Source organism: Leptonychotes weddellii, chromosome X (genome assembly GCF_054177405.1).
Source record: "Leptonychotes weddellii isolate Sample4059 chromosome X, ASM5417740v2, whole genome shotgun sequence".
Taxonomy (NCBI): domain Eukaryota; kingdom Metazoa; phylum Chordata; class Mammalia; order Carnivora; family Phocidae; genus Leptonychotes; species Leptonychotes weddellii.
In genome coordinates this window covers 99,139,575-99,152,263 of record NC_138385.1, presented here as the reverse complement: position 1 = coordinate 99,152,263, position 12,689 = coordinate 99,139,575, and the positions used below count along the sequence as shown (strand labels likewise).

The window sequence follows — 12,689 nt, the reverse complement described above, 5'->3', positions numbered from 1 at the left end:
CACCTTTCTTCCCTCCCTTCTCCACTGGCCAATTAAGAGTCCTTAGCAATATACCCTAAGGAAGTAGCTTTTAGTATTTAAAGCACCCTCAATTGGCCTTTTGTGCCATTGAAAATCAGCACTTAATACATTTGATTCCCAAACCTGGTTGATCAGAATCATCTTGGATTTTCAGGAATATAGACATCCAGGTCCATCTCTGGATTTTCTGATCCAGGTTCTTGAGGATTGGTTCTTGAGGGACATACATGTCTTTAACAAAAGCTCATGTTAGGAGTCTGTGGATATACTCTGGCTTAGAGACCAAGGGCCCTGAAAGGAAAAAATGCCAGCCTTGATTTGGGGGGTGGGGGATTGGGCCAGAGGAATATTTGAAGTGAAAGTGGCAGGACCTAGTGACCAAGGACTATTGTAGTGGATGGTGGGGGAGGAGGAGGAATTTTCATGAGCTGAGGATAGCTTCCAGTCACTGAGCAACTTGGATGGTGGTAAGGCTCATTATCATCTTTATAATATTTAAATCATTAGACACTCACGTTAGTATAGCTTTTCTCTCTACCAGCATTTACCATTACTTTAGAAAGTTGCATTTTGTGATAGAATGTAATTCTCTATATTGCCTATATACTATTTTATACCAAAAACCAATGAAAATAAAAGTTACGGTTGGTAGTGATGGGGTTTTGGAATATAGGTGAGGTTCAGTGAGATGAGGTCCAGAGCCGACAACCAAGAAAGAATTCTTGAGACGTATTTGGTGCAAAATGGTGGTTTTATTAAAACACAGGGACAGGACCCATGCGCAGAAAGAGCTGCTGCACCGGGGTCATGAGGGATGGCTGATTATATACTTGGGAGTTGGGGGAGGTAAGGAAGAGGGAGGTTTTCAAAAGGATTTTCATATGTTAAAGAAGACTCCCAGGATACCAGAGGCCTTGCCATTGTCAAGGTTGTTTTCCTTCTAGCAAGTTATTAACATGAGGATAGTTGGGAGCTTCCTGGAGGAACATTACACTCTGCCCGCTTCAAGTATCTGTCAATGGGCTGCAGGTTATAAGGACATTTAATTGTATCTACATTTCCTTCTGGAAGCTAGGTTATTGATAGAAATGCTTTGTTCTTACAAATTGCTAAGACATTTGTAAACTGAGGGAGAGTCATGTTTTGCAGGATTGTGTTCTCTGTAAGTTAACTATTTGTTTTTCCTTTCCTTAGCTTTAGGGCATCCAGGAGTGCCTGAGGAATGTCACATATATCCCATCTTGGGGGGCTTGTGGGGTGTTGGCTTCTGCTTTGTCCTCAGCTTGCCTTCTGTTCCCTCATCAGTAGGTTTTTTGTTTGTTTGTTTGAAGTAGGCTCCATGCCCAGCATAGAGCCCAAGCATGGCTTGAACTCACAACCCTGAGCTGAGATCAAGACCTGAACTGAGATCAAGAGTCAAGACACTTAACTGACTGAGCTATCCAGGCACCCCTGGTTGGTAGTTTCAAACTCCATTAAATTTAATTTAATGGGCATTAAAAACATGCAAAAAGGGGTGCCTGGCTGGCTTAGCCAGTGGAGCATGTGACTCTTGATCTCAGGGTCGAGAGTTCAGGCCCCATGTTGGGCCTAGAGCTTACTTTAAAAAAAAAAGAGAGAGATTATGAAAAAATCATGCAAAAAAAAAAAAAAAATCAAAATGTAGTTTGTGTCCTGAAAAGAAATCTTAAATGGAAATCCCAAACTATTATTTCAGGTTGTATTTGTGATATTGTAATGTTGGGGAGGAAAAAGTTTTCCTCGACCCTCTGGGGTCCCTGGCTGGGTCTGAAAATTAAACTGACAAAGAGATTAACAGGAGGAAAGCATAGCCAAATGTATTTAATGTAAGCTATATGTGATTCAGGAGCTCTCAGAAGGAAGTGAAGACCCAAAGAAATTAGACCTGAGTATTAAACGAGGGGCACCGAGGAGTTAGCAAGACCTGTTTGTTCACATTCTTCTCCCTTTGCCTTCAGAGATAAGGATACTCCTTTCTTTTGGGTATAGGGAGGCCCCCACTCACTTGAGGGTTTTATGACCTGGTTTAGAGCAGAATGGGGTGGGGAGGGCCAAGAGTGACCCTCTTGTTTCTGTTGTCTTCTCAAACTCCTTTATCTTTAATGCCAAGATGCCATGTTTTAGGGTAGCGTGTTCTAATCCCATCAGTAATTTATGGTAAGAAATATACATTTGGTCTTTGTCCAGTTTCTGGCACAGAGCTCCTAAAGTCCTAGTAATTTCCTAAGCCACAGAATGATAAATGCCTTTTGTTATTCATAACAAGTCCCTTTCAAGCATGCCTGAGTTTGCTAATGAGGTTAACTTTTGAAAAGCCCCAGGTGTTCTAAGGATGGGGGCTGGCAGTCTGGGGAACCTATCTTGATTTGAGGTTTCAATTTTCAGCCCCTTCCCTCCGGGGAGGGAAAAGGGGCTGGAGGTTGACTCAATCACAAACAGCCATTGATTTAACCAGTCGTGCTGTGTAATGAAGCCCCCGTAAAACCCCAAAGGACGGGGTTCAGAGAGCATCCATGATGAACAAGAAGCATCCGTATGTCAAAGGGTGACACACCCCAAACTCCATGAGAACAGAAGCTCTTGTGCTCGGGACCCTTCTGGACTGACCCCTATGTATCTCTTCATCTGGCTGTTACTTATGTCCTTGAATATCCTCTGTAATAAACCAGTAATCTAGAAAAACTGAATTCTGTTCTGTGAGCTCCTCTAGCAAATTAATGGAAACCAAGGAGTCATGGAGACCTCCAGTCAGTCAGAATGAATTGTAGGACATTCAGCCAGTGTCACAGATGCTCGCTGTGTGGAAAACCCACACATTTGGTGTCAGAAGTGAAGTGGTGGTGTTGCAGAGTAGTGAGTGAAGGAGACACAGGAGTGTGTTTTTCTTTACAGTATTTCTTTAAACAGTTTCCATAAGTGAAGTAGACACACTTTGTTCTCAACACAAGTACTTTCTTTCTTTCTTTTTTTAAGATTTTATTTATTTATTTGAGAGAGTGAGAGAGCAGGAGCTGGGGGAGGGGCAGAGGGAGAGGGAGACGCAGACTCCCTGCTGAGCAGGGAGCCCGATGACGCGGGGCTCGATCCCAGGACCCTGGGATCATGACCTGAGCCGAAGGCAGATGCTTAACCAACTGAGCCACCCAGGCGCCCTCACACAAGTACTTTCTATAAACGATATAAAAGGCCTTAATTGACATATGCTCTGTCTCATAGGGGAAAAAAATCACCTCAGCAAAAAGTAATTGATGATACCACAGGCAGCGCTGTTGGAGGTTCAAGTGTCTCAAATGATGGGGCATCATTCAACAAATTCAAGAAACCCTAATCCATCAGTGTTGAAAAGGAACAACATGCACAGAAAATAGCAGGTGTGTTAGCCTTTTCAGCAGATGGGGTGTGCATCCCAGAACGGGCCCAGCATATTACACATATTACAGCACTGATTATTATACTGTTGGGGAATAATATGTCAATATGGAGATGCTCCCTTGTGGAGCATTTAGGATTTCCTGTCATTCCCCTTTCTTTTCCTTCCTCCAGTTTTCCTTTCCAGCTGGTGTGTGCATGTTTGCGTGCGCGTGCGCGCGTGTGTGTTGCCAGGGACCATTTGGATTTTAAAGGCTGAAAAGTAAGTCAAGTTCTTTTTTCCCAGGGGTTGACCAGTTACCAGCCACTTCCTTCTTCTGGCTGTCACTGCATTCAGTCTGTCATTGGCAAGGCCACACATTGCTACCAAAGAGGACCTGAGAAGCAGTCTGAAACTGAGATGCACTGATCCATATCAAGGAATTGTTAAAGACCATGGCCAGTTACCAGTTTTCTGGCACAATTTTCTAGGCATTTTTATGGCTTTAAGCATGGTTAAAAATTTTGATGTCCACATAGATACTTGAGGATTTAAATCTCCTATAATACAAAGATGGATGTGCCCTTTTTTTTCAGATGTATTTTGCCTTTATTCTGTAGTCTAATCCTGCAATTTACTCTTGCTAAAGCTCTGCCTTGTGCATGTCATCCACTCAGCACCAGATGCACATCTTGATCATAGCATTCATCACAGAGTAGTGAAGCATATTAAATTCATGTGTGTGTATATATCTGCTCCCTCTTTGGAGGTACTTCCTATTCTATTCATTTTCATATCTGCACTGTCTAGCACAATGTTCAATACATATTTGAGTTAAATTTAATTTATTCCCTATTGCCTGAAGGGATGAAGTCCAAACTCTTTAGCCTGATAATCAAAACCTTATTTAACTTCTCACCTTACTGTCCTTTGATTACCTACTTATAACCAGTATGTGGAACAAGAAGGACTTAGGGGGTGGAATCTTAAAGCAACTTTAGTTTTGCTTCCTTTATCCCTCTAAATCCGCTCTGTAGAGTTGTGTTTTACTGTTATCTAGAGACCCTTTGATAATACAAATCCCTATGGTCATTTCAGGTTGCACAATACAATCTGAATCCGGTAATTCAAATGTCTGGTGCCATCAGACTTGTGCCTGAGCTTAAACCTCCTGCGGCCACAGGCTGTGCTTGACTGGCTTCTCCTGTCTTCTCCTCTGAAGTTTCTCTTCCCCTCTCAGATTGTGAGCCATGGTTTCTGATTCCTCCAGAGTGGAAAAGGAGACAGAACAGGGGTAGGCAAGAAAACGTTGTGTGTGCGCAAGCAACTTATTTATTCAGAGTGTAGTACTGTCTACTTTGTAAGACTTGAGAAAGAACCAAATGGGATAAATATACAGTTAATACTAAAGATAATTCAGATACTTAGGCAGAATTTCCCTTTTAACCCTTTCACAAGTATTTTAAAAAGTCAAAATTGGTGAGTAGAATAAATACAAAAGGAAGAATTTTGTCTACTGAAAAGAAGACTGTCCACCTCGCACCAATGATGGTTCAGCCTATAGCAAGGCGCTTCTAGTCTTCCTGTAGACCTGGGTGGGGGGTGGTGGTTTAGAGTCGTTAATGTCCCCAAGTTACAATTACCTTGCTCTTTCCAGGCTTTTCAGCACATCTGTGTGTTTCCCCAGTAAGTCCTATAGTTGTTCCATGTTGCAACTAAAACTCATCTCTGGATCAGGAATCTGTTCACTACATTTAAGGTCACCAAATATGCAAGTCTGTACATCTTATGAAGTTGACTGGTCTTTATCTGCTATTCTAAGTGCCAAGAACTGTCAGCTAGGAGGGAGAGCTCAGCCTGTGCTGAAAGACACAATGATATATTTGTACGTAACATCTACAGAACAACTTTCAGTATTTCAGGAAACTTCTTACTTGACTGGTACTGCCAGACAGGTCTACCTTGGTGTCCTCTCTAGGCAGAGATATAAAGTTGATTTTTTTTTTTCTTTTTCTTTTTTCCTTTCTCTCCCTCTCTTTTTTTTTTTTTTTTTTTGTATCTTGAACAATTTCATCTGTCCTTGTTATTCATTTCTTAGCCCTGACAAATCTGGAAATACCTCCAGCTTCTCCCTGCTAAGTCTGTTTGCCCCTCCCAGTGGTCCTCTTACACAGGATTAAAGCCACGCCATGCCTGCTCACCCTCATACAGTCGCTGACATCTAGTCCCTGGGAAGCACTTCTGCATTTTCCTTCCTGACAGACACTAAGAGTTCAGATCCACCCCAGTGACCCCCTCCAGCACGCAGCACTTTCAGAGAAGCTAGCCAGCTCACCTTTCACGCTTCAGAGTTTTCAAGTGTGAGTCAAACACTCAAACTGGAGGGCACTCATCTTAATTCCCCCGAGGACTCCTTTGGATGATCTTTTCCCCCAGGCATCCCTCCACATTTCACTCCTGATTTGCCTGGTCCAGGCAGGAGAAAGAAAGCACACGGACAATATGAACAGAGTATCACTGTGAAACATTTCACAGAAGTTGTTAGCTAGATAAACAGGTGTTAATGACTGAAGAGATAAGAGGTGGACCCTGGGAGGTAGCAGAGGTAGCCATCTGCTAAAAGCTACCACCATCTCTATGGCTGAGGGATCAGAGGGAAGAGGTTGCCGTTATTAGAATTCAGAAGCTAAGAGAGGGAGCCTCACAAAGCTGGTGTCTCTGCCACCCATACTTCTGGGGAGGGCCAGTGTTCAGCCACAGGATCAAACTGCTGCTGCAGTGAGGAGGGGTTCCTGAGGCGCCCCTAGGGAACCGCATGCCCATGGCCGACCCTTAGGAGAGCAAACCCGTCCTCATCTTCTGCCTCCAGGCTTCTGGGCGCTCTCTAGTGCCCCTATGGAAAGAGCCTATCAGGAGGAGGCTGGCAAAGCAGAAACAGACCCAGAGATCCAGTATCACAGAGCAGAGGATGGAAGAGTGGGTTTTCAGCTGGATGACAGAGACTTTCCTGGCACGGCACCTCTTGGGGTGGGGCTGGACTCATAGCATGTCAACAGCACATTGTCTTCAACAGTCCTTGAAACCCCTCTCATGAGGCTTGTGGTCCCCCCACCACTCCCCCTGGAGGGGCCAGGGTTCCCGGTAGAGTTTCTGCCCGCCCACCCCCCCCCGCCACCCCGCCATAGTCTGTGTGGGTGGCTGGGTTAAGGGTCAGGTAGCTGGTTTTTGGACACCTCTTTTAAAAATTTCTCTTATGCCCACTTTCATTTTAAATATGATCTCTACTGTTTCTTATTACCCTGTTCTATAGCTTTAACTGCCTCCAGCTGCCTCGGTTTCTTCATTATCTACCCCCTCCTCGCCCCTCCCGCCTCCACCATTACCACCACTAATAAGCAGAATGTGTGTCAGTGTTCTTTCTTGCCTTATCTTCCTTATTTTTTATTTATCTAATTTCTTTCAATACCCGTACTGGGGTTGGTGAGATAACAGAAAGGATAGAATTATTAAGTTGGACATAAATCAGAGATTTCAATAATTTCTTTTCCTTTTCTTTTGTTTTTCTTTCTTTCTTTTTTCTGTAGATCCCATTAATTTCTAAGATACAAATTGTGAGGCTTGGAGAGGGCTGGAGCCACCAGTCACTGCATGTCCTCTTGTGTAGGATGCACTGTGTGAGACACTGAACATGTGGGGCTCCAAAGCATGTATGCTGCTAATTGATTATACAGCAGGAAGCTGTCTTGGACACAGAACATGTATACTTAGTTACATGGCTTAGATGACATTTCCATGCCCTATAAGTCCATAGAGTCCAGGCCTGTTTGCCATAAAGCATCCTAGACAGATCAGGTATACCTTGCTAAAAGAATTCTATAAATAAGAAATCTCTAACCAGCCATTAATTTGCCAGGAAGTCTGTCAGTAGCATGTTTTCACAAGGATTTATCCAGGTAAACTTTCTTTCAAGAAAGACAATGGATTGCAGGACTGCAACCATTTCCTTTCCAAGGAACATTTCCTGTCCAGCAAGTAAGATGGAACTGAATGCTAAATATGTTGATTGAAGACGAGTGGAACAGAAGGAGCAGAGATGCATGGACAAGCTCATTTGTGTTGGATCTGACAGGTGTTTTCCTTAAGAAGGTAGGGGGAGTCTAGGCCAAAATTGGTAAGCCTCAAGCAAGGAACTGGAGGGAAACTGGTGACTCCTTTTTTTTTTTTTTTTAAAGATTTTATTTATTTATTTGTCAGAGAGAGAGAGAGCGAGCATGAGAGTCGGGCAGAGGGAGGAGCAGGCTCCCTGCTGAGCAGGGAGCCCGATGTGGGGCTCGATCTCAGGACCCTGGGATCATGACCTGAGCCGAAGGCAGACGCTTAACTGACTGAGCCACCCAGGCATCCCAAAGCTGGTGACTCTTTTTTTTCTTTTTTAAAGATTTTATTTATTTATTTGAGACAGAGAGAATGAGATACAGAGAGCATGAGAGGGAGGAGGGTCAGAGGGAGAAGCAGACTCCCCGCCGAGCAGGGAACCCGATGCGGGACTCGATCCGGGGACTCCAGGATCATGACCTGAGCCGAAGGCAGTCGCTTAACCAACTGAGCCACCCAGGCGCCCCTCTTTTTTTTCTTTTTTAAAGATTTTATTTATTAGAGAGTGAGCGAAATAGAGAGTGAGAGAGAGAGAGAACTATTGGTGGGAGGAGCAGAGGGAGAGGGAGAAGCAGGCTCCCAGCTGAGCAGGGAGCCCGATGTGAGGCTAGATCCCGGGACTCCGGGATCATGACCTGAACCAAAGGCAGACAGTTAACCGACTAAGCCACCCAGGCGCCCCTCAAAGCTGGTGACTCTTAACAGAAGTCAGCAGATACATTGTAAGGGAGGTTTGAGGGTAGGGAATGGTAGGAGGCAGAACCAGCTTTAAGCTCCAGACTGCAGAGAGGAAATAAGTCCCTAGGGATCATGTAGTCCAACCCTTCTTTTTAAAGACAAATAGACTACACTGATTTGCCCCCAGGTTGTTCCAAGTTTGTTAGATGTGCTATGGGAGATCTCCTACGAGGTGTTTCCCAAATTTGGCTGGTCTTAAGATTCGCCTAGGAGATGGGGGAAGCTTTTAAAAAATGTGAAATCCTGGCTCCCACCTCAGACGTACTTGGATCAGAATTTTGGGGGTGGGGCTGGAATTCAGGATTTTTAAGATGCTCCCGAAGAATGCTCTAATGATCTTGGTGGTTTGAGGACCACTTCCCTGTACTACAGATCAAACACAGTATGACTGGGATGCCTGGGTGGCTCAGTCAGTGAACCGTCTGCCTTTGGCTCAGGTCATGATCCCAGGGTCCTGGGATCTAGTCCCGTGTCCGGCTCCCTGCTCAGCGGGGAGCCTGCTTCTCTCTCTCCCTCTGTCCCTTTCCCCCGTTTATGCTCTGTCTCAAATAAATAAAATATTTTTAAAAAACACAGTAGGACTTCCCATGTTGTCCTGTTTGGGAACTATAACACCTAGTCAGTAAGACTCTTGGCCCTTTGGGAGAACCAGCCTTTCCCTCAGAGTCCTGATATCCTGTGAAATGTGTGGTCCATACCATTTGGCACTAGGCAATTACTACTGCAGATAGTTATTTTTCTATTTATAATTACTCTTGTACTAGTCTTCCATTGCTGCTGTGACAAATTACCATGAACCTAGTGGGTTTTTTTTTTATTATTCTTATGTTAATCCCCATACATTACATCATTAGTTTTAGATGAAGTGTTCCATGATTCATTGTTTGTGCATAACACCCAGTGCTCCATGCAGAATGTGCCCTCCTCAATACCCACCACCAGGCTAACCCATCCTCCCACCCCCCGAACCTAGTGGTTTTGAGAATGCAAATTATCATCTTTTTTTTTTTTTTAAAGATTTTATTTATTTATTTGACAGAGAGAGACACAGCGAGAGAGGGAACACAAGCAGGGGGAGTGGGAGAGGGAGAAGCAGGCTTCCCGCCAAGCAGGGAGCCCGATGTGGGGCTCGATCCCAGGACCCTGGGATCATGACCTGAGCCGAAGGCAGGTGCTTAACGGCTGAGCCACCCAGGCGCCCCGCAAATTTATCATCTTACAATTCTGGAGGTCAGAAATCAGAAATGGTTCTCACAAGGCTAAAAATCAAAGTGTTGGTAGGGCTTTATTCCATTCTGGAGGCTCGAGGAGAGAATTTATCTCCTTGTCCTTTCTGGCTTCTAATGGGCAACCCATATTCCTTGGCTGGGTCTGCCTCCCTCCATCCTCAAAGCTAGCAACAGCAGGCTAAGTCTGTGTCACCCTACCATTTCTTTAGTTCTTCTCTGCCTCCCCGTTCCACAAGTAGGGACTACAATTACAGTAGTCCCTCCTTACCAGTGGTTTCACTTTCTACGGTTTCAGTTACCTGTGGTCAACAGCAGTCTGGAAGCAGATGCTCCTCCTCCTAACACATCATCAGCAGGTCAGTAGTAGCCTAAGGCTGTGTCTCGCAATGCCCACGTCATTCATCTCACTTCATCTTATCACATAGGCATTTTGATCATCTTACGTCACAAGAAGATTGAGTACTATACGAGAAGATATTTTGAGAGACCACATTCACGTAACTTTTATTACAGTATATTGTTGTAATTTTATTGTATTATTAGTTGTTAATCTTTTAGTGTGCCTAATTTATAAGCTAAACTACTATAGGTATATATGTATAGGAAAAAAACATAGTATATACAGATCTTCCTTAGCTTGTGATGGCGTTATGTCCTGATAAATCCATCGTATGTTGAAGATATCAAAAGCTGAAACTCATTTTTTAAAGGATTTATTTACCGGGTGCCTGGGTGGCTCAGTCGTTAAGCGTCTGCCTTCGGCTCAGGTCATGATCCCAGGGTTCTGGGATCGAGCCCCGCATCAGGCTCCCTGCTCGGCACGAAGCCTGCTTCTCCCTCTCCCACTCCCCCTGCTTGTGTTCCCTCTCTCGCTGTCTCTCTCTCTGTCAAATAAATAAATAAAATCTTAAAAAAAATAAATAAAAGATTTACTTATTTGAGAGAGAGTGCTTATGAGTGGGGTGAGGGGCAGAGGGAGAGAAACTCAAGCAGACTCCCCACTCAGCGCGGAGCCCGATGTGGGGCTCAGTCCCATGACCCATGAGAGCATGACCTGGCCCAAAATCACAAGTTGGACGCTTAACCTACTGAGCCGCCCAGGTGCCCCTTGAAATGCATTTAGTACACTGAACCTACCAGACATCATAGCCTAGCTTGGTCTACCTTAAATACGCTCAGAACACATACATTAGCCTGTAGTTGGGCAAAGTCTTCTGACACAAAGCCTATTTTATAATAGTATTGCCTATCTCGTGTAATTTACTGAATATTGTGCCAAAAGTGACAAACAGATGGTTCTCTGGGGACAGAACGGTTGTCAGTGTATGGGTTGTTGACCCTTGTGATCGCATGGTTGACAGAGCTGCGGCTCACTGCTGCTGCCCAGCATCATGAGAGAGGATCATACTGCATATTGCTACCCCGGGAAAAGATCCAAATTCAAAATTCCAAGTACCATTTCTACCAAATGAATATTGCTTTCGTACCATCGTAAAGTCGAAAAATCGTAAAATTGGAAGCTGGGAACCATCTGTACAGGGTTTTCAGTCCTGTCGTGGTTTCAGGCATCCACCAGTGGTCAGAGTGCATCCTCCATGGATAAACGGGTGCTACTGTGTTGTGACTATATGGGGCTCACCTGGAAAACCCAGGCCACTCTCCCGTTGTAAAGTAAGCTGATAAGTGCCCTTCAACCTTAATTCCCTTTGCCATGTAATATAACATCTTCGCAGCCTCTGGGGATTAGGGTGTGCACATCGTTGGGGAGGGGGAGCATTATTCTGCCTACGTCATGTCCTGTTTTCCAAATTAGATTCCTAAGAGGACAGGACCACATGTTATTTTAACTAGAAGGGTGTTTTGCCAAAGTAATCATTAAATAATTAATGGTTGAATGGTTGGATGAATTTGCACTAAATGAATGAAAGTGACTCCATTTCCAAGTTTTAGTTCTCTGAAGAGGATTCCTTCACATTACTTACTTCATACACCAGAATAATTTCATGAAGTACATTGTAATCAGGAATAGAACTCATCGGGGCACCTGGGTGGCTCAGTCATTAAGCGTCTGCCTTCGGCTCAGGTCATGATCCCGGGGTCCCGGGATTGAGCCCCACATCGGGCTCCCTGCTCGGCGGGAGGCCTGCTCCTTCTTCTCCCACTCCCCCTGCTTGTGTTCCCTCTCTCGCTGTGTGTCTCTCTGTCAAATAAATAAATAAAATCTTTAAAAAAAAAAAAGGAATAGAACTCATCGATTCGCTCTAACTCATCTCAGTGTCCAAAAAGATATTCTTTCTGCTTATTTAAATCAATATACATGCTCCCGGAGCTATTGCCGTTTCTCCGGGATCACATGCTCCTCTCACTGTCGGTTGTAAATGTTGCACTCCTTCCAAAGTCCCTGGAGTGTCTGGCAGGATGAGTCCAGCAAGATCATCTTCCTGTTTAGTCACTGTTGTTGGAAGCAGAAATCAGCATTCTTTTGTCAGTAGTACATCGTTCCTGTCTGTTGCTTTCCACCCTCTCAGCATCTTAAATTAAAAAAAAAAAAATCAAGGGACGCCTGGGTGGCTCAGTTGGTTAAGCGACTGTCTTCGGCTCAGGTCATGATCCTGGAGTCCTGGGATCGAGTCCCGCATCGGGCTCCCTGCTGAGCAGGGAGTCTGCTTCTCCCTCTGACCCTCCCCTCTCTCATGTGCGTGCTCTCTCTCACTCATTCTCTCTCTCTCAAATAAATAAAATCTAAAAAAAAAAAAAAATCAAACAATACATGAATACAAAAGAAAATGGTGTTGGCTGTTTTCACCCCAGTATGAAACCTGAATAGTGTCTTGATTTGTTATTTAGAAGCAACCTTCTTATGTTCTAAGTCAAAAAGTTCTTTCCTTTCTAAAAAGGGGGAAATAATAGTTTTCTGATATCTCCCACAATATTGTCGTACTTCCTGAACTCCATATTTTAAAATTTAATGAATCAATCAGGGAGCATTTTTTTAAGCACTGTGCTTGATAAAAAGACCTCTAAGACACAAACCTCACCTGAAAGCGGCTTAAAATCTAGTGGAAATATATACAAAGTTGGAAGAAAAGAAGTTTCTGTACAAAGAGTAGAATTAACTGGACCTTTTCTGTGCTGTGGAAATACTTGCATCTAATAATCATAATGCTATTTTAGCT

General features: G+C 44.1%; 1 long non-coding RNA gene across 1 annotated transcript; it reads left to right on the top strand.

Moving 5' to 3' along the window:
* The first annotated feature begins 1,531 nt into the window (after nt 1-1,531).
* LOC145717897 (uncharacterized) lies at nt 1,532-7,835 on the top strand. Its single transcript, XR_014141403.1, has 3 exons — nt 1,532-3,413; nt 3,586-3,673; nt 7,404-7,835. It is a non-coding gene; the product is annotated as an uncharacterized LOC145717897 (long non-coding RNA).
* The last annotated feature ends 4,854 nt before the right edge of the window (nt 7,836-12,689 follow it).